Raw genomic sequence first — 26,460 nt, forward strand, 5'->3', positions numbered from 1 at the left:
TACAATAGATAAATAAATAACAGGAAACAGTATTTTGCCTCTAATGTGTATGTGATACAAGATATATAAATAAATAATAGAAAAGAAAAATGTTAAGTATTAAAGAAAGAGTCTTGCAGGAACCGGCTTTGAACAACAGCTTTTAAATGCATGTAACAAACTGGAATGACCCTTGTTTTGAACCCAGACCAAAAATTCTGCATCTCATTACTGTTTAGAAATACTAATCAGAAACATAAAAATAAACGAAGGTCGACATAATAGGGTAACGTCATAAAATGTCTGTAATTATTCTTAATGAACACTCACTGGATTGAACTTCTCTACTGAAATTAATGTGGATTTTCTGCAAACACGTGCCTCATTATGAAAATACAGTCTCTTGTTACTACCCTGATGAGCAGAAGTCACAATCCAATGATTTCAGCTTGTTATATACCTCATTATCATCATTTAACTTTTTACCTTGTGTAGTTTTCTGCAGTCTTATAAATAGTTGTTAATTGGTCTACTTTACTTCTTACTTGTCGAAACAAAAATATGAAGTCGTAAAAGTGCCAAATGCATAAAAATTTGCACAATTATCAAATTATAATGTCAGATTATGTGAAAGTATTTAACATTATTAATCTTTCAGAAAGCATAAATACATTTTATAGTCCGTAACAGATCAGTAAGTAACGCACAGTCAAAATACGTACAAATGCTGTAACATTCTCTTGGAGTAACCAAAGAATTACTCTTACAATCACCAAGTAACAATATACAGACAATATCAAAGATTATCTTGCTGTTACGAAACCAACGCCCAATAGGTTGACACCTTAGCCCTGACTACAATCGTAATACCTGCTGTGAATTTTCTAATTGGCTTACAATAACACCACAAGACTTCACCTCACAATCATTAGAAATGTCGTGGACGTAGTGTACATCTTGTTAAAATCATTTGGTATAAGTGACAAACAAGCAGAAAACCGTAATAACGGCGCCCGTAACAGGTTGTCTACGGCAATGTGCAAATCTGCTCACAAGCCGTTCCAAAGATAGCTGACAGTAGAGATCTCCAGCTGCCATTAAACTATTGTTACACATAACGACATGTCTGCAGATAAGATCTTGTCTGACGTTCTCAATCATTCAATATATGCTTATTATAAGAGGTACGACAACATGGCACCCAAGGGAAGCAGAAGCGTTTATCCTTATACTGAACTGAATATTTAGACATGTGGCAATATCTGTTCGACTTACTGCATTAGTTTTGCACTGTTTTAAGGAAGAAATGTTGACTTCAAATACCCCTTCATCAAAAGCAACGGTGACAGATTTTTGTAATAAAGAACGTATTTACAATTACCTGCTGCTTTAAGCAAGAATTACTGTCGTCATTGTCATCATAGTCTTCAATGTCTCAGTCTTGCCTTCCTGTACAGTAATGCAAAGGGGTGGAGTTATTAGATTCACAACGAAATTAAGTGGGGCATTACTACCACTCTGCTCCATAAGAAAGATGTTTACGAAAATTAATCTGAGTCCAAGAATTAAACGTAAAGTAACAGAAGATTTACCAGTCAAGATTTAAAGACGTGCCTGAAAGAGTATGGGGTACATATTTCCACATTCGCCGTCTGCAAAGCACCTATTATTACTGCACGTCTTCCGGCAAGGGAAGCATGGAAGAAAGCAAAATTATCACCTATAGTACCTAAGAAGAGATTTAACTGGACTAAATGTGTTAAAACTAGTTTTGGAGACGAATAAAGCAAGGGTGGGGAACCTACTTTACAGCTTCTTAACAGTACGTGAAATAAAGATGTTTCGTAAACTGCATATTTCTTTCAGTACAAACCATTAAAAGAAAGGAGTGATTCTGCATCCGTTCAGACAGCGATGTAACGTCTCTTTTCCTGTCCTTTTCTTTACTGAACTGTCATTTTTACTATCGTAGGTTTGCTTTTCCACTGAATCCATAGCCTCCATAGGTGAAAAATGCAGACAGTGTGTGAGGAAAGATAGAGGTAAGAGTTTTGTCTGAGAAGAGTGGCACAAACTCTGAAGCACACATCGCATCTTATTCCTATATAGTACAGGTAGTTGGAATATTGTTCAAAATTCGGATTGTCAACAACAATATTAAAAATTCTGGTAGGAAATCTTCCGCCTCAGTTTAAAGAGTGACATTGTTCAAAAAATGGTTCAAATGGCTCTGAGCACTATGGGAATTAATATATGAGGGCATCAGTCCCGTAGAACTTAGAACTACTTAAACCTAACTAACCTAAGGACATCACACACATCCATGCCCGAGGTAGGATTAGAACCTGCGACCGCAGCGGTCGCGCGTTTCCGAACTGAAACGCCTAGAACCGTTCGTCCACAGCGGCCGGCAGTGACATTGTTTTCACGTATGATTGAGCACTAAGTCATGAAGCCGAGTCAGTCACAATTCGCCAAAATTGTGTAAAAACACTGACATGGATAGTGAGCAACCTACTGATGGACCAAATAGAGAATGAGCAACCATTTGTGAAGATTCAACAAAGCGGTCATTACAACGAATGTGTAGTTTACTGAGAAGCTTATAGAAACATGACACTCAGATTAGAAAATATTTTCCGTTCGAGTAGGCAGTATAACAAGAGAAATTGAATCGTTAGAAAAACTGAAAGGCATGTTCGTATCATGAAATTGATGAAATATTGGGCTGGTCCATGAGTTGTCACATTTTCTTTTCAGTGAAAAATTATGAGTGAAACACAATGTTTTAGCAATGCGTTTTATGTTATTCGGGAAAGAAATATGTGCTCCACAAAATAGTGTGTTTTTTTACGTTGATATACTTTCTGTTCTTTCTAGGTAATTAAAATGGACTGTCAAGTTGACAACAAAGAGAATGTTTGATACTTTCTACATTCTGATTTTAACTGAGGTGACAAATCGTCAGAAGTTAATCGAAATTTGTGAAGTGTGTGTCGTGGGACAGAGTGGCCGAGCGGTTTTAGGCGCTTCAGTCTGGAACGGCGAGACCGCTACGGTTGCAGGTTCGAATCCTGCCTCGGGCATGGATGTGTGTGATGTCAAACAAATGGCTCTGAGAACTATGCGACTTAGCTTCTGAGGTCATCAGTCGCCTAGAACTTAGAACTAATTAAACCTAACTAACCTAAGGACATCACACACATCCATGCCCGAGGCACGATTCGAACCTGCGACCGTAGCGGTCGCTCGGTTCCAGACTGTAGCGCCTAGAGCCGCACGGCCACTCCGGCCGGCTGTGTGACGTCCTTAGGTTAGTTAGGTTTAAGTGGTTCTAAGTGTTAGGGGATTGATGACCTCAGAAGTTAATTCACATACTGCTCAGAGCCATTTGAACTATTTTTTGAAGTGTGTGTCAATGCGATGCTCTTAGGGTGGCTCAAAAACTAATATTAAGCGATTCAAAGACAACAATTCTGACCCTAAGGATACGAATTATCCGGCACGAATTTCTTGATCGGGCTGAAATAATGGATGTGCAAATTTACGTCCAGCAGATGCAACAACTCAACATCGCTATCTGGAAAAACGACCTGATTGGCAACATGGCGTTCTTCTGCTGTACGAAAATTCCCTCACATGGCAAATAGGGCCGGAGAAGCCATTCAAACGCTTGGCCGGTGAGTGCAACCACATCGCCTCTATTCTCCCTACTTGGCACCTTCTGTCTGTTCCGGTCTCTCTCGAAAGCATTGCTTAGTGCATCGCTCAGTAACGACGTGCAGATCAAGGCTTGGATCGGCGATTTCTTCCTATAGAGAGCAGGTTATTTCTACCGCTGAGGTTTTGAACAGATTTTTGAACGTTAGGAAGAAGTTTTAAAAAAGGAAGAATACATTACTGAGAGATTTGTTGACAATTTACTGTTATTTTCGTGGAAACGTAAAAGTAAAAAAAAGTGGTTGTTCTTTCATGCAAAAATTCTGCTTCGATCTAATCATTTTTACACCTCTGCACAAATAAATTTGGCAACGGCCTTGCCGCAGTGGATACACTGGTTCCCGTGAGACCACCGAAATTAAGCGCTGTCGGGCGTGGTCGGCACTTGGATGGGTGACCATCCAGGCCGCCATGTGCTGTTGCCATTTTTCGGGGTGCACTCAGCCTCGTGATGCCAATTGAGGAGCTACTCGACCGATTAGTAGCGGCTTCGGTCAAGAATACCATCATAACGACAGGGACAGCGGTGTGCACTACGCCCCTCCTATCCGCATCTTCCACTGAGGATGACACGGCTGTCGGATGGTCCTGGTAGGCCACTCTTGGCCTGAAGACGGAGTGAGTACATACAAATTTAGAATCTTGTTGCCGAGAACAGAAATTCATTAACCAATGTTGTATCGACATCCTGTGCGACTCTCGGGATAAAAGAAGAATTGTCACATAACACTGTAACATTTGCAAAACGAAACACTTCGCGTGCTTCGGGAGCTATTTGAAGACATCAAGAGAAAAAAAGTATGATACCTGTATTATTGCCCATTCGATACATCGGTTTTCAACGACCGCTTCGCTGTTGGAAACTGGCTTTTTCAGAGTCGGAATTTTTATGCTAATATGCCTCTCTGTGGCGATTCAGCGTACTCGCGAATAGCGCAGTGCAAACGACATTGGTTTTTTTTCTGACGGCGAAAGAAATACAGAGAGAGAGATAGAGTAGGAGAATGAGAGCGAGAGGTTTTACGTGGTGATACGGGGGTGGGGGCAGAGAGAGAGAGTTGCGGGCTGGCGTGGCCTGCTGAATATGTATTTCCCGTGAATTAAGTTGATTACTCCACTGAGGTTGTGCGAGCGGGAACCGTTCCCATCACGCAGAACTCTGTACATGGCCGCAGCGAGCGGGTCTAACAGCGAAATTAATGTCGCTCGTTAAGGGAGCGTAATGGAACAGCATTTGTCAGATGCGGGGGACGTAATTGGTTCAATATTCGCAAGGTATGAGTTCGTTTAAAGTTACGATTTTTGCGGCAAATTTCTCACTTTCTTTCTTGATGGCTTGTTATAGTGAACCATGAAATGTTGTTGCATGTCGTCTCAGTGTTGACTGTCATCTCAGTATCACTGCGCTCACGTGTTGTGAAATGTGAGAATGTCATCCAACCGGAAGCAGGAGCAGGGTTAGCGCAGGCAGTGAGGGTATTCCTTGCTAAAAGAAGTCTGATAGTGTGAAATCTATGGAACGGAATCATGGACTGCTAGAAAATCGGAAAACCGGGGAATCGAATAGATTAAATATGGTGCTAAGATGGTCAATGATTAGTGGAGTGCTAAGATGAGAAATTTGATAAGTCTCCGCAGAATCGACAAGGAAAGTAACACAGTCGACTCTTACTAATTCGAACCTCGACAGATCGAATTTCTCCGAAAGCCTAAATAATTGATCTGCATTATGAAAAACCTCGCCAAGACGACAAAATTATGTATATTTTTGGCACACATAGTACACCGAAGTGATTGTCAAGCCACATGACTAAAAAATTCTATAGTTTGGAGTTGCTCCTCTCTAACACTCGGCAGTTCGAAGATTTCGTCAACTGTTTCGATATTACAAATAATCCAGTTAGAGGAACATCCGCAACTCAGCAGTATACCAAAAGTTGAAAATACCGCTACAGTTGTAAGGTTCTTTTATGTAACACACGACCGGTTTCGAATTGTTATCTTCAGGTGTCGCAACTCGGTGCTGTGACCCCGAACGGATTATAAAAATGCCGCTTTTCATTCAGGCGAGAATAGTAAAAGTTATTTGAGATTTCCACTTACGTCGCTCCACGTATAAGCGAAATGTAATGCTTTTTTTAAGAGTCAATAAAGTGTTGAAGTGGAAAGTTTCAGATATTAAGTTTTACGTAAGTAGATAAACCACACACATCAGCTGCCAAACCACAAAAGAAAACAAAAACCAGCAACTGTACAAGCTGAACAAAATCAAAGTAAAGGTAACACTAATGACAAATAAAACATCAAAAGCCCAAAGACTGAGTGGAAAAGAGTCAATGGCCCAATAACAAATGCAATTCGCCAAAATTGACGAGCTAACAGGTAGGCAAGCGGGTCTCCAGGATAGAGCCCTCACAATCCTAGTCTTCCTTACAGAAAATAGGAACGAATCACAGTTCACACGACCTGTGGAAAACCAGCCTTAAAAATAAATGATAACGTCATACAATCGTGCTAAAGCAGGAGTATTCGTACTCTACTAGAAAAACTACACAGTCAGCCACGAGATCCTAAATTCGACAGTAACTCACGAAGACATGGTAGTATGGGAATTATCCTTGCTACTCGAAAACTAACACAGGCTTTGCTCAGCGACTACCTCAGGAATTTACACAGAGTTAGCTTTCAAAATATACATATCTCCTGGGAATGACGGTATGGGTAGACAACCTCATGAACTACTCCCACCACAAGGCTCCTTCAACGCATTAAAAACTTTATTCGCGGTCTTAGAAGCTCCTCGGTAATGGAAGCAAGGAAAGATTAGGATGATTTTGAGAGCTATAAAAGACAGATTAACTTGCTCCCAGAGAAAATCTTCGAGAGCATCATTAACCACATACTACAACAACACGAGGAAAACAGCAGTGTCATGCCACTGAGAAGCTGGATTCATTTAACCAGCAAAGCAACGGAACATCCCACATGACAGGCTCATCTCCACAACTCATCTTGCACATCGAGCTCGGCACTACTAAGGTATGGCTTGCCGGGTTGGTGGAGTTTATGACCATCTGCCGACATGCTGCACGTCAAATGGAGGGGTATCTCAGCAAGAAGTCACATGTCCATTACTAAGGTTCAAATGGCTCTAAGCAGTATGGGACTTAACATTCGAGGTCATCAGTCAAATGGTTCAAATAGCTCTGAGCACTAAGGGACTTAACATCTGAGGACATCAGTCCCCTAGAACTTAGAACTACTTAAACCTCACTAACCTAAGGACATCACGCACATCTATGCCCGAGGTAGGATTCGAACCTGCGACAGTAGCAGCAGCGAGGTTCCAGACTGAAGCGCCTAGAACCGCTCGGTCACAACGGCCGGCCATTACTAAGGTGTATGGAAACCTATTCAGCCGGCATTCCTGGACCCCGGTTCGATTTTGGGGCCAAGCGACGCAAACCGACGCTTGGGGCGTCAATCTGAGAGAGGCGATAGAGGTACCACTCCTGCAAGGTTTGTGTACATGACTTACGGGGCGTCGAGCTAAGAGCGAGGCACAGAAGTGCAAGAGTTGTATACAACGCATATCACAATTAGTAGTGAAAATTTATAGGGGGTGAAAGCCTTCGAGGTAAATATAATACGTCGCTTTTGAGGAAAAATGTTCTCGAACCGGTCCTGCCTAGACAATGGGAAATTTATGGTAAGATCATATGAGACCAAACTGCTGAAGTCATCGGTCCCTAAGGTTAAGCACTACTTTTTCTAACCTCAACTAACTTCCACTAAGGACAACACACACACCCATGCCCGATAGAGGACTCGAATTTCCGAGGGGGGGGGGGGGGGGGAGGGAGGGTGCCTCGCGGACCGAGACAAGGCGCCTCTCAACACGCGGCTACCCCGTCCGGCGGTCCTGCCTACACCTCGATGGAGGAATGAAGGTTTGGCCTTGTGTGATAGCGCAAATTGGAAGTTATGACCTAATTCTACAAAAAGCCACTAGATATTTCCCCGACACCGACACTTCACTGTGCTAGGAACGCATCAACCACAAAGACTGTGGTTCGACTGTGAGGACAAGAAATCGACCCAGAGGCACGGGTAAAATATATACCAGAGTATTTCTAGACGAAATATTTAACTGGCAAGGAAATACATCCGAAAAATAAGAAAAGCAAAGAACACACTCAACCCAGGAGAACTCGTGTAATACACCAGGTCACGAAAGTTATGGGACAATGAAATGCACATATGCAGATGGCGGTAGTTTCGTGTATACAAGGTACACAAGGACGCTGCATTGGCTGAGGTGTTATTTGTCATCAGCTGATGTGAAAATGTTTCCGACATAATTACAGTCGCACGACGGGAATTGACATTCTCTGAACGCAGAATGGTGGTTGGAGGTAGAGGCCAGCCGCGGTGGCCGAGCGGTTCTAGGCGCTTCCGTCCGGAACCGCGCTGCTGCTACGGTCTCAGGTTCGAATCCTGCCTCGGCCATGGATGTATGTGATAACCTTCGGTTAGTTAGGTTTAAGTAGTTCTAAGTTCTAGGGGACTGATAACCTCAGATGTTAAGTCCCATAGTGCTCAGAGCCATTTGAACCATTTTTGGGTTAGACGCATGGGTCTTTCCATTTCTAAAATGGAAGATCCACAGTGTCGAGAATGTTTCGAGAATACCAAATTTCAGACCGTACCTCTCACCACAGTAAACGCAGTGACCGACGGCCTTCACTTAATGACCGAGAGCAGCGGCGTTTGCCCTAGGCTCTCAGTGCTAACAGGCAAGCGTTTGCTAACAGCACGACTTCGGCTGCGGCGCCTCTCCTGGAGTCGTGACCATGGCGGTTGTACCCTAGACGACTGAACAACCGTGGACTTCTCGGATGAGTCTCGCGTTCAGTTGTTATAGCTGACGGTAGGGTTCGAGTGTGGCTCAGACCCCACGAAGCTATGACCCCAAGTTGTCAACAGGCCACTGTGCCAGCTGGTGGTAGCGCAAAAACGGTGTGGGCTGTGTTTACATGGAATGGACCGTATCCTCTAGTACAACTGAACCGTTGGTTGACTGTAAATCTTTATTTTCGGCTACTTGGAGACCATTTTCAGCCATTCGTGGACTCTATATCCACTTACAACGACGGAATTTTTATGGCTGACAATGTGTAATTCATCGGGCCACAACTGTTCGCGATTGGTTTAAAGAACGTTCTGGATAATTCCCTCGAAAGATTTGGCCATCCAGACTGCCCTACATGAATTCTATCGAACATTTGTGGGACGTTATGGAGAAGTAACTTGGTGCACAAAACTCAGCACCGGTAACAATTTCACAATTATGAAGGGCTATAGAGGCAGCATGCCTCAATATTTATGCAGGAGACTTACAGCGACTTGTTGAGTCCATGCCAAGCTGTTGCACTGCGCCGGGTACAAGGTGGCCCACACGAATTTAAAAGGCATCACTTGACCTTTGTCACCTCACTGTATATGACACGTGGCGCCGACCAACCGGTATCGCTGTTCGCATACAAAATTTTCATCCGCCCTACACTTCAATATGTAATGCAAGCATGGATTATGTCACTCACTCAAACCAAGAATATCATGTCTACAGACAGGAGGACGTTGCGAATCGCTGGTAACTTAGCAACGAGTTCCCAGCTGTCTTTCATCATCAAGCCCTCAACAAAAAAATAAATAAATATGGGGCAGAAATAAAGAATAATGAGCCGGATTTGGGTTCAACATATTGTTGCACACCGGACCCTACAAAATTTACCTTTCAGAACGAACCCACAGCGCTCAAAGAATTTTTTAACCAGTTACTCTCAAAAAACGAAGAAGCCACGGAGATCTTTATTGTCCTAATTACATCTACCAGAATACGGAATTATCTAACATAAAAATAACAAAATCTGCAGTCTATAAGAAGAATATGGAAACAACACAGCCGCGCGGGATTAGCCAAGCGGTCTCAGGCATGCAGTCATGGACTTTGCGGCTGGTCCCGGCGGAGGTTCGAGTCCTCCCTCGGGCGTGTGTGTGTGTGTGTGTGTGTGTGTTTGTTCTTAGGATAATTTAGGTTAAGTAGTGTGTAAGCTTAGGGACTGATGACCATAGTAGTTAAGTCCCATAAGATTTCACACACATCTGAAAATGTCTTTGAAACAACACAGCAAAGTACAGAAAACATCAGGCTATCAGTCCCACTCGAGGAGAGCTTCTGTAAAGTTTGGAAGGTAGGAGACGGATACTGGCAGAAGTAAAGCTGTGAGTACCGGGCGTGAGTCGTGCTTCGGTAGCTCAGATAGTAGAGCACTTGCCCGCGAAAGGCAAAGGTCACAAGTTCGAGTCTCGGTCGGGCACACAGCTTTAATCTGCCAGGAAGTTTCATAAATTTATTGTTCATGAGCGAAATTTGCTTCACGAGACATATAGAAAACGAAATTCCGTTATACTTATCTACCCGTAACATATTACTATTAGAACTAAATACCGTTTTAGTGAAATTGTGAAATTATTTTTTCGGTTTGTTACGTTTATTCCGTGTTACGCACAAATGATACGGAGTGTCTGTCGGCGAAAGGCTGTGCCTTGCTCATGACGTGAGCTCGGGCAGTGATTGATGGGCATATTAATTGATTACTCATTTCTGCAGCACTTAATTACAGAAGAGTAATGGGGCAACACCACATTTTTCGTTCAAAACCAACACTGACAGTAGACGCCGAGGAAAATTTTGGCGCCTTGTTATCACGGTTACACGGACCGGGTGTTTGTGTTGCATTTTCGTCGTCTGCGTGGATGATGTATGTGATTTTTTTCTATACGTAGTAACACATCTATGTTAAATCTTATACTAGGTTTGGTTTGCACTGTTTCTTGAGCCTACCTCTATTACCGAACCGCAAGAACCTCATGTAACCTTTGCTTTCAGTTTCGTGATACCTGCAGAAATGAACCTTTGGCGTAGCGGGTTGGAGAAGTCCAAAGGTTACAATACCAATGTACATTTACGATCATATGGGGTATCACATGAAACCTGCGACTAGACTAAGTACACGGCAATTTGCACTGTATGGAGTGTCGCCGATAGATGTACAGGCAACTACAGGCGTGCCCCAGAGAGGTGCGTGCGGTTCGTTTAAAATGGTAATGACGTGGCAGACGACGTAATAACAACCTCATACGTTTAGCGGATGATACTCATCGATAATGAAATACCACTTGACAAAATCTTGCATAAATTTTCAGTCATACGGGGATAATCTTCAAAAGTGGTAAAAAGATTACCAACTAGCTTTAAATGTTAAGAAACGAAAATTGTGTAATTTACAAATCATAAAATACATAGTACCTTATGACAACAACAATAATAATGATACATAGTTGGAATGAATCATCACATAGATAAACTTGGGCGTAACAAATTGTGGAATGAAGTAGTGCGCCGATCCCATAGGATCAGCCGGAGACAAAGCAGACAGCAGACTTCGATTAATCGGTGTGATATTGTAGGAATGCAGTCAGGTTGTGAGGGATACTGCTAACAAAACAGCTGTGCAACCAATCCTAGAACGCTGCTCAAATGTGTGACATCAACACCAAATAGTTCTAATTTCTATGTATAAAAGGCAGTGACTGTCTGAATCACTTACTCACTGACTCTTCATCGCCCATCCCATAATGATAACGACAGAAACTTGAAATTTGGAGAGTGTGTTCGTGTTAAACGGTAGGCATCATTTAAGAAGAGATTTTTTTTTAAATTCCACACCAGAGGTTGTGAAATAGTAAATAAAAGGTATTTTCAAAGTTAGTCATTATTACGGCAAGTCTGAAGTTAAACCTACGAAAATTGGTATTTGGTTTCTCGATCAGAAGTAAAGCAATTTCAATTCCTGGGGACAAAAGAGAGCGTAGAAGTTCTTTTAAAAATAAAAAATTGTTGAAGAACTACTAAAGGATTTTTAAGGCTACATGTATGAAAATTGATGTATGACTACTCGGTTAAAAACAAAAAAAGAAAAAACTTTGTGTTTCAGTGCTTTTTGAAAATTCAACCTCCCAAGGGAATAAAACAGAAGTTGAAACGTTTCATCACACTGTTTCATTATCAAAATATTTTCAAATTTGTATTCGGCTTTTCTTGAGGCGCGTCTGCTCACATCCTTGCTTCCTGGCGCCGGGTGGCAGGTCGGTCGCCTGTTACTTGAGTCTTTGATTGTAGTTTCTTGGAGCGGTCGTTGACCACATGGGCAGACAGTTGTTCGCAGTGAGGAAGAGAAAGACAGGAGGAACATGTGACGTAAAATGAGCTGTTCACGGAGCTTAATCGGCGCACGATTTTCTAAGCAGCCGGTGGTTGCTAGAGTGGTGTTGTTGGGCAATATTTGGGCCTAATGTCGACGCAGCCGGCTTACCTTGGATTAAGGAGGCTTAGTTGCTGATGTGGGTGTTGCAGTGCCGTTCATTTTCTCGTGCCATCTGGTAAGGTAAGGTACTCGTTAGTTGACTGACATTTGTGCCTCCGTGCTGAAGTTGTTCCCATTGTACTGAATTGCCTTTGTACTCCATTACTCCGTGTAAAGTGTTAAATTTATCTTTTCGTTCTTCTGTTCGAAATTATCCAAGTCCCATATTTGATGTATTTTAAAATTGCTTTTAACTGTTTCTTGTTCAATGTCTGTTTATCTTGTGGGACTGAAATCAACTGTCACATGTTCTATGGCCGCCAAGTGTATTAATGACCACTGAGTTCGAAACTGAGTCTCATTTGTATTGCAAGTTGTTGCTTCCCTGACTGATGTTGTTGTTGTTGTGGTCTTCAGTCCAGAGATTGGTTTGATGCAGCTCTCCATTCTACTCTATCCTGTGCAAGCTTCTTCATCTACCAGTACCTACTGCAACCTACGTCTTTCTGAATCTGTTTAGTGTATTCATCTCTTGGTCTCCCTCTACGATTTTTACCCTGCACGTTGCCCTCCAGTACTAAGTTGGTGATCCTCAGAAATGTACTACCAACCGATCCCTACTTCTTCTCAAGTTGTGCCACAAATTTCTCTTCTCCGCAGTTCTATTCAATATCTCCTCATTAGTTACGTTATCTACCCATCTAAACTGCAGCATTCTTGTGTAGCACCACGTTTCGAAAGCTTCTTGTCTGAACTATTTATCGTCCGCGTTTCACTTCTATACATAGCTACACTCCATAAAAATACTTTCAGAAACGACTTACTGACACTTAAATCTGCAATCGATGTTAACAAATTTCTATTCTTCATAAACGCGTTCCTTGCCATTGCCACTCTACATATTATATCCTCTGTACTTCTACAATCATCAGTTATTTTGCTCCCCAAATAGCAAAACTCCTTTACTGCTTTAAGCGTCTCATTTCCTAATCAAATTCCCTGAACGTCACCCGATTTAATTCGACTACATTCCATTATCCTTGTTTTGCTTTTGTTGATGTTCATCTCATATCCATTCCGTTCAACTGCTCTTCCAAGTCCTTTGCTGTCTCTGACAGAATTACAACGTCACCGGCGTACCTCAAAGTTTTTATTTCTTCTCCATGGATTTTAATTCCTACTCCGAATTTTTCTTTTGTTTCCTTTACTGCTTGCTCAATATACAGATTGAATAACATGGAGGGAGGCTACAACCCTGACTCACTCCTTCCCCAACCACTGCTTCCCTTTCATGTCCCTCGATTCTTATAACTGCCATCTGGTTTCTGTACAAATTGTAAATAGCCTTTCTCTCCCTGTAGTTTACGCCTGCCACCTTCAGAATTTGAAAGAGAGTATTCTAGTCAACATAGTCAAAAGCTTTCTGTAAGTCCACAAATGCTAGAAACGTAGGTTTGCCTTTCCTTAATCAATTTTCTAAGATAAGTCGTAGGGTCAGTTTTGCCTCACGTGTTCCAACATTTCTACGGAATCCAAACTGATCTTCTCCGAGGGAATCTTCCAGTTTCTCCATTCATCTGTAAATAATTCTTTTTAGTATTTTGCACAGTTTTGCCAGGGCCGGCTTTCCCAAGGCTATCAGTAGTTCTAATGGAATGTTGTCTACTCCCGGGGCCTTGATCGACTGACGTCTTTCAGTGCTCTGTCCAACTCTTCCCGCAGTATCATATCTCACATTTCATCTTCATCTACACCCGCTTCCATTTCCATAATATTCTCCTCAAGAACATCGCCCTTGTATAAACCTTCTATATACTCCTTCCACCTTTCTGATTTCCCTTCTTTACTTAGAACAGGGTTTCGATCTGAGCTCTTAATATTCATGCAAGTGGTTCTCTCCTCTCCAAAGGTATTTAATTTTCCTGTAGGCAGTATCTGTCTTACCCCTATTGATATACGCCTCTATATACTTACATTTGTCAAATGGCTCAAACGGCTCTGAGCACTATGGGACGTAACTTCTGAGGTCATCAGTCCTCTAGAACTTAGAACTACTTAAACCTAACTAACCTAAGGACATCACAAATATCCATGCCCGAGGTAGGATTAGAACCTGCGACCGTAGCGGTCGTGCGGTTCCAGACTGTAGTGACTTTACATTTGTCCTCTAGCCATCCATGCTTAACCACTTTGCACTTCCTGTCGATCACATATTTGAGACGATTGTATTCCTTTTTGCCTGTTTCAGTTACTACATTTTTGTATTTTCTCCTTTCATCATTTAAATTAAATATTACTTCTGTTACTCAAGGATTTCTACTAGCCCTCGTCTTTTTACCTACTCGATCCTCTGCTGCCTTCACTATTTCATCTCTCAAAGCTATCTTTCCTCCCTCTACTGTATTTCTTTCCCGCATTGCTGTCAATTGTTCGCTTGTGCTCTCCTTGAAACTCTGTACAAATGGTTCTGTCAGTTTATCCAGGTCCCATCTCCTTAAATTCACACCTTTTGCAGTTCCTTCAGTTTTAATTTACAGTTCAAACCAATAGATTGTGGTCAGAGTCCACATCTGACCCTGGAAATGCCCTACAATTTAAAACCTGTCTTCTAAATCTGTGTCTTACCATTATATAATCTATCTGAAACCTGTCAGTATTTCCAGGCTTCTTCCATATATACAACCTTCTTTCATGATTCTTGAACCAAGTGTTAGCTATGATTAGGTTATGCTCTGTGCAAAATTCTACCAGGCGGCTTCCTCTTTCATTTCTATCCCCCGTTCCATGTTCACCTACTAAGTTTCCTTCCCTTCCTTTTCATACTATCGAATTCCAGTCACCCATGACTATTAAATTTGGTCTCTCTTTACTACCTTAATAATTTCTTTTATGTCATCATATATTTCATCAATCTCTTCGTCATCTGCAGAGCTAGTTGGCATATAAACTTGTACCACTGTAGTAGGCGTGGGGTTCGTGTCTATCTTGGCCACAATAATGAGTTCACTATGCTGTTTGTAGTAGCTTATCCGCACTCCTATTTTTTATTCATTATTAAACCCACTCCTGCATTACCCCTATTTGATTTTGTATTTATAACCCTGTATTCACCTGACCAACAGTCTGCTCCTGCAACTAAACTTCACTAATTCCCATTACATCTACATCTACACGACTACTCTGCAATTCACATTTAAGTGCTTGGCAGAGGGTTCATCGAACCACAATCATACTATCTCTCTACTATTCCACTCCCGAACAGCGAGCGGGAAAAACGAACACCTAAACCTTTCTGTTCGAGCTCTGATTTCTCTTATTTTATTTTGATGATCATTCCTACCTATGTAGGTTGGACTCAACAAAATATTTTTCGCATTCGGAAGAGAAAGTTGGTGACTGAAATTCCGTAAATAGATCACGCCGCGACGAAAAAGGTCTTTGCTTTAATGACTTCCATCCCGACTCGCGTATCATATCTGCCACACTCTCTCCCCTATTAAGTGATAATACAAAACGAGCTGCCCCTTTCTGCACCCTCTCGATGTCCTCCGTCAATCCCACCTGGTAAGGATCCCACACCGCGCAGCAATATTCTAACAGAGGACGAACGAGTGTAGTGTAAGCTGTCTCTTTATTGGACTTGTTGCATCTTCTAAGCGTCCTGCCAATGAAACGCAATCTCTGGCTCGCCTTCCCCACAATATTATCTATGAGGTCTTTCCAACTGTAGTTGTTCTTAATTTTAACACCCAGGTACTTAGTTGAATTGACAGCCTTGTGAATTGTACTATTTATCGAGTAATCGAATTCCAACGGATTTCTTTTGGAACTCATGTGGATCACCTCACACTTTTCGTTATTTAGCGTCAACTGTCACCTGCCACACTATACAGCAATCTTTTCTAAATCGCTTTGCAAGTGATACTGGTCTTTGGATGACCTTACTAGACGGTAAATTACAGCATAATCTGCGGACAATTTAAGAGAACTGCTCAGATTGTCACCCAGGTCATTTATATAGATCAGGAACAGCAGAGATCAGAGTACGCTTTCCTGGGGAACACATGATATCACTTCAGTTTTACTCGATGATTTGCCGTCTATTACTACGAACTGCGACCTTCCTGCCAGGAAATCACGAATCCAGTCGCACAACTGACACGGTACCCCACAGGCCCGCAGCTTGATTAGAAGTCGTTTGTGAGGAACGGTGTCAAAAACTTTCCGGAAATGTAGAAATACGGAAACAACTTGATATCTCCTGTCGACAGTGGCCATTACTTCGTGCGAATAAAGAGCTAGCTGCGTTGCACAAGAACGATGTTTTCTGAAACCATGCTGATTATGTATCAATAGATCGTTCACTTCGAGGTGATTCATAATGTTTGAATACAGTATATGCTCCAAAACCCTACTGCAAACCGACGTCAATGATATAGGTCTGTAGTTAAATGGATTACTCCTACTTCCCTTCTTGAACACTGGTGCGACCTGCGCAATTTTCCAATCTGTATGTACAGATCTATCGGTGAGCGAGCGGTTGTATATGAGTGCTAAGTAGGGAGCTATAGTATCGGCGTAATCTGAAAGGAACCTAACCGGTATACAATCTGGACCTGAAGACTTTCCCGTATCAAGCGATTTGAGTTGCTTCGCAACCCCTAAGGTATATACTTCTAAGAAACTCATGCTAGCAGCTGTTTGTGTTTCAAATTCTGGAATATTCCATTCGTCTTCCCTGGTGAAGGAATTTCGGAAAACTGCGTTCGATAACTCCGCTTTAGCGGCACAGTCGTCGGTAACAGTACCATCGACACTGCGCAGCGAAGGTATTGACTGCGTCTTGCCGCTTGTGTACTTTACATACGACCAGAATTTCTTCGGATTTTCTACCAAATTTCGAGACAATGTTTCAATGTGGAACCTATTAAAGTCATCTCGCATTGAAGTCCGTGCCAAATTTCGAGCGTCTGTAAATTTTAGCCCATCTTCGGGATTTCGCGTTCTTCTGAACTTCGCATGCTTTTTCCGTTGCCTCTGCAACAGCGTTCGGAACTGTTTTGTGTACCATGGGGGATCAGTTCCATCTCGTACCAATTTATGAGGTATGAATCTCTCAATTGCTGTTGCTACTATATCTTTGAATTTGAGCCACATCTCGTCTAAATTTGCATAGTCAGTTCGGAAGGAATGGAGATTGTCTCTTAGGAAGGCTTCTAGTGACAATTTATCTGCTTTTTTAAATAAATTAAATTTTGCGTTTGTTTCTGGTGGGTTTGGAAGAAATGGTATTGAGCCTAGCTACAACGACCTTGTGATCACTAATCCCTGTATCAGTCATGATGCTCTCTATCAGCTCTGGATTGTTTGTGGCTAAGAGGTCAAGTGTGTTTTCGCAACCATTTACAATTCGCGTGGGTTCGTGGACTAACTGCTTGAAATAATTTTCGGAGAAAGCATTTAGGACAATCTCGGAAGACGTTTTCTGCCTACCACCGGTTTTGAACAAGTATTTTTGCCAACATACCGAGGGTAGGTTGAAGTCCCCACCAACTATAACCGTATGAGTGGGGTATTTATTTGTTACGAGACTCAAACTTTCTCTGAACTGTTCCGCAACTGTATCGTCGGAGTCTGGGGGTCGGTAGAAGGAGCCAATTATTAACTTAATTCGGCTGTTAAGTATAACCTCCACCCACACCAAATCGCTCGGAGTATCTACTTCGACTTCACTACAAGATTAACCAGTACTGATAGACACAAACACTCCACCACCAATTCTGCCTAATCTATCTTTCCTGAACACCGTCTGAGACTTCGTAAAAATTTCTACAGAACTTATTTCAGGCTTTATCCAGCTTTCTGTACCTATAACGATTTCGGCTTCTGTGCTTTCTATTAGCGCTTGAAGCTCAGGGACTTTCCCAGCACAACTACAACAATTTACAACTAAAATTCCGACTGTTCCTTGATCCAAGCACGTCCTGTATTTGCCATGCACCCTTTGACATTGCAGCCCACCCCGTACTTTCCCGAGACCTTCTAACCTAAAAAACCGTCCCGTCTGAGCCTTTGATTCAGACCCTCCACCCGGCTATGCACCGAAGGATCGCAGTCGGTTCTGTCAACGATTCTGCAGTTGGTGAGCTGTGCCTTCGTCGCGTAAGGAAGTCCGGCAGCCTTCACTATATCTAACTTTAACCTATCCATTTCCCTTTTTAAATATTCTAACCAACCTGCCCGATTAAGGGATCTGAGATTCGACGCTCCGATCCGTAGAACGCCAGTTTTCTTTCTCCTGATAACGACGTCCTCTTGAGTAGTCCCCTTCCGGAGATCCGAATGGGGGACTGTTTTAACTCCGGATTATTTTACCTAAGAGGACGCCATCATCATTTAACAATACAGTAAAGCTGCATGCCCTCGGGAAAAATTACGGCTCTAGTTTCCCCTTGCTTTCAGCCGTTCGTAGTACCACCACAGCAATGCAGTTTTGTTTAGTGCTACAAGGCCAGATCAGTCAATCATCCAGACTGTTGCCCCTGCAACTACTGAAAAGGCTGCTGCCCCTCTTCAGAACCATACGTTTATGTGGCCTCTCAACAAATACCCTCCGTTGTGGTTGCACCTACGGTACGGCTATCTGTATCGCTGAGGCACGCAAGCCTTCACACCAACGGCAAGAACCATGGTTCATAGGGTAGGAGGGGGGGGGGGGGGAGGACGACTATAAAATTGCCTACGGCCGTGGTAAGCAAATGTCAGCGGTCCTGTGAATCTTGGCTCATTTGGGTAATTAAGTTCTATAACTTTGGTGTGATCTTACCACTTTCAAAATATTTATATTTATTGTTCTAAATGTAGTCACTATTCTAGTTGTTTGGGTGTTCGCCCTCAGCATTTTCCAGTGACCTTTGAAGTCACTTAAGTTAATGTGTTTCAATACCCTGTGATTTCTTAGTTTTGACATTAAATTGGTATATTTTATTGTAATATAAACCGGTTAATCTTCTTAGTAATTCTTATTGTAATATTTTTGTTCTAATACTTGAAGTTCGGTTGAGGCTTGAGACAACGCTGACATTGATAAACAGTATCAAATAATGTGAGTAGTACATAAAATCCGACTGTTGTACATCGTCTATACAGTAATGTGATCAATGTAAACAAGTGGTGTTGTGTAAATAAAAAAGGAATATAGTGGAATATAGTAATATGTGAGTAAAATAATGATGGCTGATTGTTAGATTCTGTTTTCCTTTGGTCTAGTAAGGTTGATAAACCACATAAAAATGGATGTTTTCAGTAACAATGCATCAAATGAAATCATACGCATAACGCACAACCGATAATTACGAAGGGACTATTCTTTAGGGAATAATGCACCTGTGTGTATGAGTTATGGTCCCCCTAACTTCGATGGCTATGCCTTGAAACACTTTGTTCAGCATACCTTTTGATCCTTACTTCAGTGACCTCACTCGAAAGTCTAATCTAAGAAGCTTCGGGTGGCTGTTGCTGAAGTTTTTATCCGAACTGTGACCGCTCAGCGAGAGCACCTCAGGGAAGACGATTCGGGATACCAGCTCTCCTTATCTGGAAAAATCCTTGAAGTTTGTTTACCGGCCACGAGTTTCCATTTCGCTTGCAGAAAACACAGACATATATCTGTGCTCACTTACACACACACACACACACACACACACACACACACACACACACACACACACACCAGCGTGTATGTGCGTGCGCACTGCGAAGAGGGCAGAAGCATTGGGTGCAGTAAAGCGCGGAAGAATACCTATTGGGCATCGGTGAACGTAAAGGGAAGCGTATGGTGTAGAACGACAGTTAGGAGCAGGATTATGAGCGTGAAATTTTCTGCCAGAATTTAAAGAAAAACCTTTATATAGTCTTTCATTAGTAGAACTAGTGATGCTCTTAAACTAAGTGTTCTATCCTGATTAGCGAGGAGAATGCCTGTGAAAGATACGACACAGGTCACACCTGTAAACATTTCTAGTTGAAATTGGATTGCCGTACATAGAACTACATGGTAGTAAAAAGGTAACGAAAACTGGTGTATATTTGCATCACAGCAATTCTCTGACAGCTCGCACACTTTCTTTTTTCCCACATGTCATGCTGGGCTATTTATTTTCGCGATTTTTTGTTGTTTCCTGTTCGCAGCCGTGGATTTCCTGCAAAATTAATGAAACATGTAATTGTGTCAACAACTGGAAAAATCAATGCATTCGCAAAAATTACGTGCTCTTTGTGAATGTCTGATTTTATTGCTTCACGAAAACTCATTTCTCTTCCTTCTAGGCACACATTCCTATTTCATAGAAATTCTCAGAGGACATCACCATTTAATGAGTCACCGAAGAGTGGTTGTCGGCCTGTTTCATTCCTTATATCATGTGAAAAACATAGTTTTCCTTCAAGGGCCGCGCGGGGTAGCTGCGCTGACTGGGGCGCCTTGTCTCGGTCCGTGCGCCTTCCCCCGTCGGAGGTTCGAGTCCTCCTCGGTGTGTACGTCTTCCTTAAAATAAATTAGTTTAAGTTAGATTAAGTAGTGTTTCAGCTTAGAGACCGATGACCTCAGTAGTTTGGTCCGATAAGACCTTACCACATATTTCCAAAATTTTGTTCAAGGTGGTACATTCGTGTTCTGAAGTACGCACAACAGGTGAAAAGGAGACGCAGAACTAATAGCGTGTAACAATACCCATGGCCAGGGTGATGGCCTCAATCAGACAAGGAAGACAAGTTTCTTAGGGTGCCCCATACGTAGCTGAAGCCACTCATTGTTGTTAAGGTCCACGCACCTGCCACACAGAGGGGATGTTCATTGGTACGTTTCATGCAATGTTCCCAATAGGCCTAATCTAAGACATTTCCTATTGGATTAACACGAGGTGACTTAGCGGACCAGTGGAGATTCGATAAGGTGAATAAGTAACGTATGCGTGCAAACATGTGAATACGACTGTTGTCATCTTGGAAGAGGGTACCCACAGCATCAAGGTGTATTGGGTTGGTGCTTAAGTTCGTGCAGTACTTTCATAAATTTAATAGATACAACAGATACATATAACAGAGGGTTTAGTCATCAAAAATATGCCCTCAGTTATTATTTACGACAGCCTGTCAACGCTGGTGTAACTTTTCGATTCCGTGACTGTAGGAGTCACGTGACTCTGAGGCGAAAAACTCGTCGACCCATCGTCGGAGCACATTTACATCAGGAAATAAAGTTCATTGAAGATTGTTCGATATAGATCGGAAAGGATGAAAATCATAGTGCAAGATTAGGTGAATAAGGTGGATGCGGAATGACGTTCTATCCCAACTCTTGCATAGTGCCATCTTTAATGACCGCGCTGTGGACGGGACGTTAAACACTAATCTCCTGTTCCTCCTTCTCCTCCTCCTCCTCTTCCTGCATAGTGTTTCTTGTCAGTCTAGCAGAATGTAATCGGACCTTATTGTGGAGTAGCGTCACTTTAACCAGTCTTCCCGGTGGTTGTTCTTGGAATGCACATGAAAGACGTCTCTGTTCTTGGCAATAAATGTCAGGAGAAATGGCTACACCTAGGGGAAGCAATTCGTTGTACACCACACGGTCGCTATCCCATCAGATGTACAACATTATCTTTTGTGGATGTGCGCAAGATTTTTGTCTGGGGAGATGCTGCATCGTTTGTTCTTTATGTAAGCGTGAAGACACCATTTCTCGTCGCCAGTAACGATATAGGTTATGAATGTTGGGTGCTGTTCACAAGCCAACTCATGAAGAGCAAGCAGAAATCCACACGTGGCCACCCGCTGATTTTTGTGTGTTTCGTTTAGAGCTTGTGGTAACTACACATGCGATTTTTTAAAGCTACCCCACTGCTTCAAATTGCTTGAAATTGTTCAGAACTAACTTCATCAAAATTCTGAACGTCTTCCTGAACGTGGAGAGTCACTAACGCCAAAACGATCCTACTTAAAACGGAACAACAATTTCGTTTCCACTGCTGTCACCCCTCTATTGAGCTTAAATAAGGGGGTATGCCGGAAATGTTCCGATTTCTCGACTTGGCACTCCATTTCCTAGCGTCCACAGCTCCACTCGCTATCTCCAAATGACAAAATTACAATATGTACAGTCAAATAGCAACAGTGAACTACAAATAAAAAAAGACAATCGATTAATAATCAGCCTTGCGTGGCTCGTGTTAATGCCATTTATTGCCTGTCATCTTGTCTTTACGGTACTGCCACCTCGTTTCTTATTCGATTTACTGGCGTCACTAAATTGCTGGTTTGCTTGCCCGTGAGCGTCAGCAGCGGCGATTATCGGTAAGTGCACTGTCGTACTATCTCTGGAGCGACCGCCAGTAATTCCGGGTCGTCCGCCCTCTATCAGAATTCAGTTGGGACGGAGAGCCAGTGAGGTGCGGACAGGCAGTGCTCGCCGACCGCTGGCGACACACATGCACTGTCCGACGGAAGGAGACTGCAGCGGGGACGACCGTTCGTTGGTAGTTCGGTCGGCCGTGTTACAGGTCAAAGTTTATTTGATCTTTTGACCGTTTCTGCGCCTCGTCAGTTGGTCATCTAGCCGGAAGTGGATCGGTTCCTTTCTTGTGGAGAGATGTCGGGTGGCCAATGGGAAAGTGTTTCCTCTCCATGGTTGGGTCCGAGCCAGTGTGTCCGGGTCGCCGTGTCTCCAAGTTCCGAGCGTACATCCAGTTGAGTCGGAATGGAGCTGCTGTGAGGTCCGGATAGCCAAGACACGCCCGACTGTTGCTGAAACCCATGAGTTGAGTGGGGATGACCTTCGTTGGTCTTTCGGTCGGTCGTCTCACCGGACGACTGGTATTTGGTCACCGACCGCTTCTGGGGCGTCTGTGTGTGTCGACTTGTGATTCGTTCTTGTTCTTCCACTGTGACTGATTTTAGCATTGTTCGAGTTCTTGTGGGAGTGTTTTCGTGGAACTGTGTCTAGCTTGTGTGATTTGCACTGAGCAGTTAATTTTAATGCTATCTGCGTACTGTCGTAGGCAGTCGGTCGGTTAGGACACAATAGCGAGGAAGTCTCCGCGGCGAGGTTATTAGCGTAGTGTTCCTCAGTGTGCTTTTCCTCGCCGCATGATGCTGTCCGACATGGCGTGTAGTTCTACAGCCCTTAATTTTCTTTCATATTCTGAGTGGTTGTTGTTCCTTGACTGTATTTAGACGCCAATATTTGAAGATGTAGCGCTGCTGATATCTTCGTCCTCGCTGACACTTTCCGTTGTCGTGGCGTTGGTCGGCTGGAAGGGAATTGATTAGGTTGTTGGTCGGTCCTTCAGCCGTCCCTGGGTTGGGTTGCCATCTGATTACTGATCATTCTTGGTAGACTATCTCACCTAACCTTACGTTAGAGTTACCTCCTCAGGCCGACCCTTGGAGCACTTCTGAGCACCGTTGATCTGTTGATTTTAGATTGTGATTTTCTTTTAGTCTCAAGTACTGTGCCAGGCCTTCAGCCGTCTATTACTTTAGTTGCTTCAGTTTTAAAATAAGGCCTTCAGCCGAATTAAATTATGGGTTGCATTGTTGAAAACTTATTTTAGAAAAGGAGATTTTGCTATATTTCAAATCTTTCTTATTCAGGCCTTAAGCCTTCATTTCTTCTATGTTCACTATGTGGCCTTGAGCCGAACTTTCATGAATTTTTTATTTAAGGCCTTCAGCCATGTGTATTCCTTAAAGCAATTTTACTAACTTGTTCTCGGGCCTTCAGCCGTATTATTTTTGAAACCATTTAAGGGCACGTGTGATTAAGTGTCTTTAGGAAAATAAAGTTTGTGTGTTTTGTGCAACTAACACTAACTGATTTTAGGCCCTTTCACAACCAAAACCTGATCCGCTCTGTCCTGCGAAGCCAGATTTCAAATAAACTCATAGCAACCGGAATACCAACAGACAAAAGAAAGGCGATACGAATTTATGGACGAACTCATAGACAATATATACCGCTTGAAACCAACATCTAAGTCACGCCCTCTGTGAAGTGGAGCTGACAGTTACAGTTTCTCTCATTTATAGCATTGATTTTGACAATTTAGCAAACTGTAGACTATAGTGCTACTCTTACACATGCAGTAGTGCAGTTCACGTAGTTTCTCCGAAATACCTGATAATAAAACAGTAGTTATCATTTTTACATATGGTCAAGTTCAAACGTAGTAACAGTTCTTCTAACAAGAGACAGAATAATTGTTCTTTAATGAACACTTGTTTCTTTTTTTTTCTCACTGTGAACTCTAGTAGTTTACCGCTTCCTCGGAAGTGGAACACAAAATAACAATTTCGAACGCAGCATTAGTTTTCTAACGATTCCAGAAGAATATGTTGAAGTGCTTTAGTAAGCTTTTGTAAGAAAGGAAATTCGTTTATGTGCATAATCTCAGTTAGTTACACAAAATAAGCACGTATGTTTTCTGACTTTCGCTTAACCCAGTACAGAATCGGGAACGATATCAAAACAGGAAGCGTAAGATATTACAAAACGTTGATTATGCTGGTGTAGTGAGCCAGATATTAACGATATGTCGTCTCCAAATCTTTGTCATTCACGAGGTTTTCCATGCAAGGACCAACATCCATACAAACTTTCAATTTACGGAAATACAGCTCCAAGTTTTTTATAACAATTCACTTACACAACTGAGATTTTCATCACATTACCAAACCTGTAGAATAAAAAATCTGAGCATATCTGGAGGTCTTTACTTCTGGATCTCGTAAAAACCACAAAATTTGATCTGTAACAAAATGTCATAAATTGTACACTATAAACACCTAATGACATACTCGGCGTCGTGCCCCGAGTCACGTGACTTAGATGTAGGTTTCAGTAAAATGACGTCATGCGTAGTTTATGTTATCTATGGTCTATGGACGAACCTAATTGAAGAACGAGCAAAGCAGGTTGAAATGGTTCAAATGGCTCTGAGCACTTAACATCTGAGGTGATCAGTCCCTCCAGACTTGGAACTACTTAAACCTAACTAACCTAAGGAGATCACACACATCCATGCCCGAGGCAGGATTCGAACCTGCGATCGTAGCAGCTGCGTCCTTCGGACTGAAGCGCCTAGAACCGCTCGATCACAGCGGCCGGCGAGCAAAGTTGGTTAGCGGGAATTTTGAAATAAACAGTCTGATTCATGAGCACGGTAGCCTGACTGAATGAGGGAACTCACGACGCACAGAACATCCGAGCCTCACCTCTCTCATGGACAGTACCCTCCTCACACTGCGAGTTGAGCGTTACATTGGGCCGTGGGTGCACTCAAAGCCTTGAGTCATTTGAACATAGGCAAACTGAACACGCTATACGCGTCCGATCAGCTGCTGTCTCGTTTCGTGTTGTTCGGTTTTGAGCAATGGCCTCTTTTTTGAGATGCCCTACTCCGAATATCCAGTGGATGCAGTCGTTATCGGAATGTTCTCTCGGAAACTAGTTGCGAGTGGCAGGTTTGATACAGATTGTCATTGACAAGTCACTGCACACAGGTCCCAATCGGTTAGGAGCTAGTTACGGCCTCTCGCAGTGTGTATACACGTCAGACTGTGCGCGATGATACGCTAACAGATCGGCTAACTTCATTCGCTGTGTGGTCATGTTACGGCTTTTATGCCCCATCCCTGCCTACATTTATTTATGTTTTGTTGTTACCTTTTACGTGCGGTGTACAAAGATTTTCGTGCCACTACCAGACGTACAGTCTTCGAGCGTGGCAAAGTAGTTGGTGAGCAGAACGCTTATCGTGCTGGAACACGGAGACAGTGGGGGTTAAGCGATGAAGCTGCACTGATACCTTGTTAACAATAATGTGTATAACTTTCAATTCGAATTCAGAGACTACTTACTAATTTCAGTTACTGCTGATGATCTTTAGAGGTCAAGGTAAACCGATCATATGCTCTCTCTGGGCGGACAGGCTCGAAATTGTGAAGACAGCTCACTACTAGCCTGCGGTCGGGTTCTGAGGAGCGAATACATGAAACAGTGTGTATGGAATGAGATCCTGAGCAAAAGACAAAAATTCATTGAACATTGCCTTGGATGATGTACAAGTGTGACCTTATGTTAATTTTCGGAGTCTACGATCAGTTATCGGACAGGCAACAAGCCTTTCAGTGTGTCAAGTGCGACTTCGCGTAAAGACAAAACAATTTGTTAGAACTTGCCTCGATAGACATAGAACGTTTTTTGTGACTTTTATGATGCTCTGGGAATATTAATATCATGGGACATTACTCTGAATATTGACAGCAGACTGGCTTT

The 26,460-nt window shown here is 42.6% G+C and overlaps 1 protein-coding gene and 1 pseudogene across 1 annotated transcript in view; one reads left to right on the forward strand and one right to left on the reverse strand.

The window, feature by feature from the left end:
- LOC126336767 (suppressor of lurcher protein 1-like) overlaps window positions 1–26,460 on the reverse strand; it is a 4,187,167-nt gene that overhangs the window by 797,998 nt on the left and 3,362,709 nt on the right. The gene's annotated exons all lie outside the window — the stretch shown is intronic.
- On the forward strand, window positions 4,007–4,124 carry LOC126337326 (5S ribosomal RNA; annotated as a pseudogene).

Source organism: Schistocerca gregaria, chromosome 2 (assembly GCF_023897955.1).
Source record: "Schistocerca gregaria isolate iqSchGreg1 chromosome 2, iqSchGreg1.2, whole genome shotgun sequence".
Lineage (NCBI taxonomy): Eukaryota > Metazoa > Arthropoda > Insecta > Orthoptera > Acrididae > Schistocerca > Schistocerca gregaria.